Below are 7,878 nucleotides of genomic sequence, written 5' to 3' on the forward strand. Positions count from 1 at the left end.
ACAGAAATAGAAAAAAAATCTTAAAATTCATATGGACTAACAAAAGATCTTAAATAGTCAAAGCAATTTTACACAAGAAAAACAAAGCTGGAGGCATCAAACTTCCTGATTTTAAATTATATTACAAAGCTATATGGTACTGGCATAAAAACAGACACATAGATCAATAGAACAGGATAAAGATCCCAGAGATAAATCCAGGCATGTACAGTCAACTGATCTTTGACAGGGTGCCAAGAATACACAATGGAGAAAAGGATTGTCTCCTCAGCAAATGGTGTTGGGAAAACTGGATATCCACAGGCAAAGAACAAAATTTGACCCTTATCTTATACCATACACAAAAATCAACACAAAGTGGATTAAAAACTTAACCAAAAGACCTGAAATTATAAATCTCCTAGAAGAAAATGTAGGAGAAAACCTTCAAGACATTGGTCTTGGTAATTGTTTCTTGGATATGACACAAAAGTGCAAGTGAGCAAACAAAAATAGACAAGTGGGACTGTATCAAACTCAAAACCTTCTGCACATCAAGGAAACCATCAGGAGAGTGACAAAACAATTTATAAAATAAGACAAAATGTTTGCAAACCATATACCAGATAAAGAGTTAATTTCCAAAATAGATAAGTAATTCTTACAATTCCATACCAAAAAAACTAATAACAATTAAAAAATAGGCTAAATTTTGAATGAACATTTTTCTAAAGAAGATTTACAAATTTAAGGGAAGAGGTTAGGGGGAGGGGGTAACGGGGTGATGGGTATTAAGGAGGGCACTTGTGATGTGCACAGGGTGTTTACGTAACTAATGAATCATTGAACATTACATCAAAAACTAATGATGTCCTGTACCTCTGAAACAAATAATGCAATATATGTTAAGAAAGAAAAAAAAAAAAAAAAAAAAACAAAGAAGATAGCAGGAAGGAAAAAATGAAGGGGGGGAAATCGGAGGGGGAGACGAACCATGAGAGACGATGGACTCTGAAAAACAAACTGAGGGTTCTAGAGGGGAGGGGGGCGGGAGGATGGGTTAGCCTGATGGTGGGTATTGAGGAGGGCACATTCTGCATGGAGCACTGGGTGTTATGCACAAACAGTGACTCATGGAACACATCAAAAACTAATGATGTAATGTATGGTGATTAACGTAACATAATAAAGTAAAATTTAAAAAACTAATGATGTACTATACAGTGGCTAACTGAACATAATAATAAAAAATAAATAATTTTAAAAAATGCTTACAAATTTACAGCACATAAAAAGATGCTCAATAATACTAATTATTATGGAAATGCAAATCAAAACCACAGCAAGACACCATCTCATACATGTTAGAATAGAGATTAAAAAAAGAAGAAAAAAAGTGTTGGCCGGGGTATGGAAGAATTGGAACATTTTTATACTCTTAGTGGGAATGCAAAATGGTGTGGCTGCTGGGGAAAACAGTATGGAGAGTGCTCAAAAAATTAAAAATAAAACTATATGATCCAGCAATCCTACTTTTAAATATGTATCCAAAGGAATGAAATCCGAATCAAAAGGGATATTAACATTCCCATGTTTATTGCAGCACTATTCACCACAGCCAAGATGTAGAAACACACTAAATGCCCACTGACAGATGAATGGAAAAAGAAAATGTGCTATAGATGATACATGTCGATAGAGGGTTGAGTTGATGGGTGATATAATAATATAAAATAATATACCAAGGATACTTGATTAAGATTTGGTCCTACTTTTGCCCTAAAATATCTCTCCATAACTCCTGGACCAAACTGCTAGGTTCTTAATTCTCTCCCTGAATCATTCTTCTTTTTTAATTAAAGGCAGCATTTGTTTGTGGCTTCATAGTTTTCTTAGGTGTTTTCTACTTGCAAATATTTGGGGACACCAAGATTCCCATTTATGTATGTTTGTACATATGTATGTGTGTATTTGTATTGTGTGTATGTATGTATTTTTTCTGTCACTGTCCTTTTCAGCTCAACTAGCCATGATTTTTTTTAAATTTTATTTTATTATGTTATGTTAATCACCATACATTACATCATTAGTTTTTGGTGTAGTGTTCCATGATTCATTGTTTGCGTATAACACCCAGTGCTCCATGCAGAACGTGCCCTCTTTAATACCCATCACCAGGCTAACCCATCCTCCCACCCCCTTCCCCTCTAGAATCCTCAGTTTGTTTCTCAGAGTCCATCGTCTCTCATGGTTCATCTCCCCCTCCGATTTCCCCCCTTTCATCCTTCCCCTAGGAGGGTCATTTTTTTTTTTAATTCTTTTATTGTTATGTTAGTCACCATACATTACATAATTAGTTTTTGATGTAGTGTTCCACGATTCATTGTTTGCATATAACACCCAGTGCTCCATTCAGTATGTACCCTCTTTAATACCCATCACCAAGCCAACTCATCCCCTCACCCCTCTCCCCTCTAGAACCCTCAGTTTGTTTCTCAGAGTCCATAGTCTCTCAGAGTCTGTAGTCTCATAGTCCAATCATCTCCCCCTCCAATTTCCCCCCCTTCATTTTTCCCTTCTTGCTATCTTCTTCTATTTTTTTTTTAACATATAATGTACTATTTGTTTCAGAGGTACAGGTCTGTGATTCAACAGTCTTACACAATTCACAGTGCTCACCATAGCACATACCCTCCTCAATGTCTATCACCCAGCCACCCCATCCCTCCCACCCCCCACCACTCCAGCAACCCTCAGTTTGTTTCCTGAGATTAAGAATTCCTCATATCAGTGAGATCATATGATACTTGTCTTTCTCTGATTGACTTATTTCGCCCACATAATACCCTCTAGTTCCATCCCCGTGGTTGCAAATGGCAAGATTTCGGTTTTTTTGATGGCTGCATAATAGTCCATTGTGTGTATATATATTCAAAACCAGTGAGCTCTGGCTCCTTGTTTTAAAGGCCTTTCCTTAGCTAATGGGTCTCCTACTGCATTGTAATATAAGCAAGAGGAAGAAACTAGGCCCTATCTTCAACAATCTGGCTAGAAATAACTTTAGCTTGTTCACTCAATTTATTAGGTACATTTTCTACATTCCACATATTACAGTGATGCTAAACTTGATGCCACTGAACAGTAAGAATTCTTCTTATTCCAGTTTCTAAAACATGTTTCTCACTTCCCTGTATGCCCTCACTAGAAACCTTCCATCATTTTTTTTTTAATATAAATGGGTCATTTTATTCACATATAGCTCAAAATTAAGCCAGACTAACCTGTTGAGGGATACATATTTATAAACTACAAAGAACAACAAGGAAATGGTATGCCCAAAATCAGGATGGGGGCCACTGGACAGCATAGCGGGTGATCCCAAAGGACCGTCTCTGGGGTCTTCAGTGGCATGGCAGGCATGTGATGACTATTGGCTAAACTACACGCCTTCTGCTTCATGCACTGTAAGTGTGTTGTATTTCACAATAAAGGGTGGACAAACATTAACCCCTGCATATACACATGTGTACTAATTTATGTGTACAGACATGTGTCTTATACACATATTCACTTTTTGCTTGTATCTGGTTTTTGGTTCCCAAATTTTCCAAAGTGAACAATTAAAATTATAGTGAGTAGGGGCATCTGGGTGGTTCAGTTGGTTAAGCATCTGCCTTTGGTTCAGGTCATGATCCCAGGGTGCTGGGATGGAGCCTCACTTTGAGCCCCTGGCTCAGGGGGGAGCCTGCTTCTCACGCACTCTCTCTCTCTCTCAAATAAATAAATAAAATCTTTTAAAAAATTAAGTAAATTTACAGTGAATGGAAAAGTGTCTCTAAAAATGAAGGCAAGTAAGCCTGGCTTGGACTTGCCAGCTGGTGGGGGCTCAGGCTGGGCGTGGGAGGGGGAAAAAGGTGCAGGCAGAAGGTTTTGGTCTTTCTAGGCCTCCCAGCTTCCATCCACTGTCATGGTTCAAGTACTCTGTTTGTTTCTTTATGGTTTCTTCTGGTACCAAAATCTGAAATATCTATTGCTATGTAATACATTATTCCAACACTTAGTAGCTTAAAAATAGACAGGTATTATATCACACACTTTCTGAGGGTTAGGAATCTTAGAACAACTTAGCAGAATGAATTTGGTTCAAGGTTTCTCATGAGGTTTCCATCAAGATGCTGGCTGGGACTATGTCGTCTGAAGGTTTGTCTAAGGCTGGAGAGTTAGAAGCTGTCAAGGAAGAGGAAGTCTCATTACCTGACGTTGGACTTGGTTTCCTTGCTCACTATGCATAAAATACTTTAGTTCATTGTCACACTGTCCTTGCAACAGGGTTTCTCATGATACAGTAGTTGGCATCCCCTATATCAAGTGATGTGCGAGAGAGAAAAGAGGAGGAAGCCATGCTATCTTTTATGATTTAGCCTTAGAAGTGGCATATTATGATCCCCACTGTATTCTATTGGTGACACAGATCAACCCTGGTACAATGTGGAAGGAAATTATACAAAGGTATGAACACCAGAAGATGAGATCATTGCCAGACACACTGCAGGTTGGCCGACACATATACTTTATGGATTTTTACCTTTTACAATGAGCTGGAAAGACACAACTGGTTTTGTACAGTAAAATTAATAAGTACATTTACAACTGCTAAGATGTGATGAGGCAACGTGGAGAGTAGGGTTCGTGCCTACATATTCTCATTTTAGCCATTTTGGCAGGGGTTGGCAAACTATGACTTACAGACTAAATTTACCCCACCATCTGTTTTTATAAATGAAGTTCTTTTGTAACACAGCCAAACCATTCATTTATGTATTATCAATGTCTTCATTTGCACTACCATGGTGGAGTTGAATAGTTGAACAGAGATTGGCTGACGAAGTTGATAATGTTTACCATCCAGCTCTTCAGAGAAGGCTTTCTAACTCCTACTACACTAAAACATAAAGAGAAAAAATTTAAAAAGTCCAAAATTACAGAAATGAAAAAGGGGGTTTAAATGTTCCAAAGAGGGGCGCCTGGGTGGCTCAGTTGGTTAACTGTCTGCCTTTGGCTCAGGTAATGATCCCAGGGTCCTGGGACTGAGTCCCATGTCAGGTTCCTTGCTCAGAGGGGAGCCTGCTTCTCCCTCTGCCTGCTACTCCCCCAGCTTGTGCTCTCTCTCCATCTGACAAATAAATAAATAAAATCTTAAAAAAAGATAAATGTTCCAAAGATTTTCAGGTTTAGATAATTGAAAGAAATCATAAGATTTTAGTAAGCATACCCATATAAGGCTTTTTAAAAAGGCACATAATATAATACAGCAGGAGAAAATTCAAATAAGCAGTTGGGGACCAAAAAACCATGTAGGAAAAAGCTTCCCAATATTCTTACTTCTACAAAGGCATGATTCATCCCTGAATAAAACTGCTGATATTTGTGCTGATTCTTATATGCAAAAACTTGGTTTTAGGAGAGCTCAGACAGAAGTTTCCTGCATAGTCTGGTTATATGGTAGAGACAGGAAATATAACTAATTATCTCAAGTATGTTATAAATAAACAAATTGGTTCTAGGTTCCACACAGGAAGTTTGAACTTTTAAAAAACTTACCATTAGTTTTTATGCTAGTTAGTTTTTATGTTAACTGACTTAGTTACTTAGTTAGCTAGCTCACTGCCCTACATAGCCAAGAGTCAAAAATCAACTCTCAAGCATCCCTGGAGATAAGCAAAGAGCTGTCTCAATCCAGCTGTACAAAAACTTTGTCTTTAATAAGCAAACTTAGATGTCAGTAGTGGAGGAACTAAGAATTAATACATTGGAAAAAAAATTTTAAAGTATTATTTGTCCTGGCATATATGAATTCAATTCTTAGTTATCTTACCAAGAATCAAAAGGCAATGTTTAAATTCAATAAACTATGTAGCAGCACTTACAGCATATTTTTAAGGAATATGTTGGTATGGTAGGCAGCTCTAAGATGACCTCAAAATTCCCATGCCCTGGTGTACATATGTATAATCATGTGCCCTTGAATTTCAGTGGGATTTATGAAGATGATGGGATGTTGCTTTGTGATTAGATTACGTTAAATGGAAAGATTACGCTATTTCCCAGATGTAACATAGGTTCTAAATTAATCAATTTTCAGTTAATCAAAAAGAAAATATTGTAGGTACAGCTGACCTAATCAGTTGCATACTTAAAAAAGACTCTAGAGGTGAGAGAGAAAGGAGTGCTTTCCTTCTGGCCTTGAAGAAGCAAGCATCCATGGTGTGACCATCTATAAAGAGGGGCAGCCACTAGGAGGCAAGGATCTCAGTTCTACAACCACAAGGAACTAAATTCTGCCATCAGCCTGAATAAACTTGGAAGAGGACTCAGTTTTAGATGAGAATTCAATGTGGCCACGACTTTGATTCTAGCCTTGTGAAGCCCTGAGCTGAGGTCTAAGCCATGCTCAGCTCCTGATCCATAGATACTATGACATACAAACATGTGCTGTTTTAAGTTTCTAAATTTATCATAATTTGTCATGCACCAATACATTCAGAGTAATACACTTAGGTAACAGGATAAAATTAAGGAAGGATAAGCTAACTCTTGGCAATATTATTTTGTTACTGGGGGGTGGACATTCCCTCACCCTCTTTCATTAGTTTCACATTCAAGACTGAGATATTCACTCAACTAGATCCTTCCATGTGCATTAGCCCATTTCATAACAACAACAACAAAAAAAGAACAAAAGAAAAATAACATTTCTCCCCAGAAAAATATATCAGAAATCATGTTAGAAGAGAAAAGAGATATTTAATAGGAAGACCTTTATATAAAAGAAGTCTTTCCTATCCCAACGATGACAAAGATATTTTCAAGGTGAAGGAAGGTTATATGCAGGTAAGAGTAGGAGGAAGACTAATTAAAATAAAATGGGTCTAATGGTCATGGACTCAGTGTCACTAATATGATGGGATCATGCTGTGAGAAAGGCTCCCTAATGTGGAGGACTAGTATCTTCTTTTCAATCCAGGAGTTTCCATCATAAATATCCTGAGATTACATGGGAATTGAAAAAACCACCTAAGCTATAATGGGAGGCTACAGGAATTTTCCTCTCTCAGTAGAGACAATTTTTTTTACATAGATGACTGTCTGAAATTAGATCTAATTCATCATATTTAGCACCTTCTGTTTCCTCATTGATCTTGCAATCTTAATGAATGTTCACGAGTTCTCAGAATAAAGGCAGATAGGGCTCTGGGCACCGCATAGGGTGATGATATGAAAAGTAACAATTTGAAGGTATACTTGGCTGTGGCTAAATGAAAACACTTGAGATTCATTCTGGACAAAATTATAAAAAATAGACCATCCTTGGTTCACTTCAGAGAAAACCACCCCAAATAGAAAAGCAAACAAAAAACCAAGAGGAAATCGCCTTATGAGAAGAGAACAGGGAGATGGGATAGTTGGGATTGAAAACTATTAATTTTCATTATGTTTATCTCTATTTTTTAATTTCATTAAAAATATACTATTTTTAATTTACATGGACAACAAAGCCAAAACATTTTAGAGATATTTATTTATTTATTTTAGAGAGTGGGGAGGAGGGACAGAGGGAGAGGGAAAGAGAGAATCTCCAGCAGACTCCCTGCTGAGTGTGGAGTCCAACATGGGGCTTGATCCCAAGACCATGAGATCATGACCTGAGCCAAATCAAGAGTCAGAGACTTAACCGACAGAGCCACCCAGGCGCCCCAAAACCAAAACAGTTTAAATATCCAGAAAGTATAATGTGTGTCCTCCTAGCCCAAGTTAAACATTTGATTTAGATTGTCTTGTAGTTTTCATAACATCACTTAAGTGCATTTTTCCTAATCTTCATACAAGAATGTGAAGAGT

This window comes from Mirounga angustirostris, unplaced genomic scaffold (genome assembly GCF_029215605.1).
Source record: "Mirounga angustirostris isolate CCGP_5_RB_7025 unplaced genomic scaffold, mMirAng1.0.hap1 SCAF_5, whole genome shotgun sequence".
NCBI lineage: Eukaryota > Metazoa > Chordata > Mammalia > Carnivora > Phocidae > Mirounga > Mirounga angustirostris.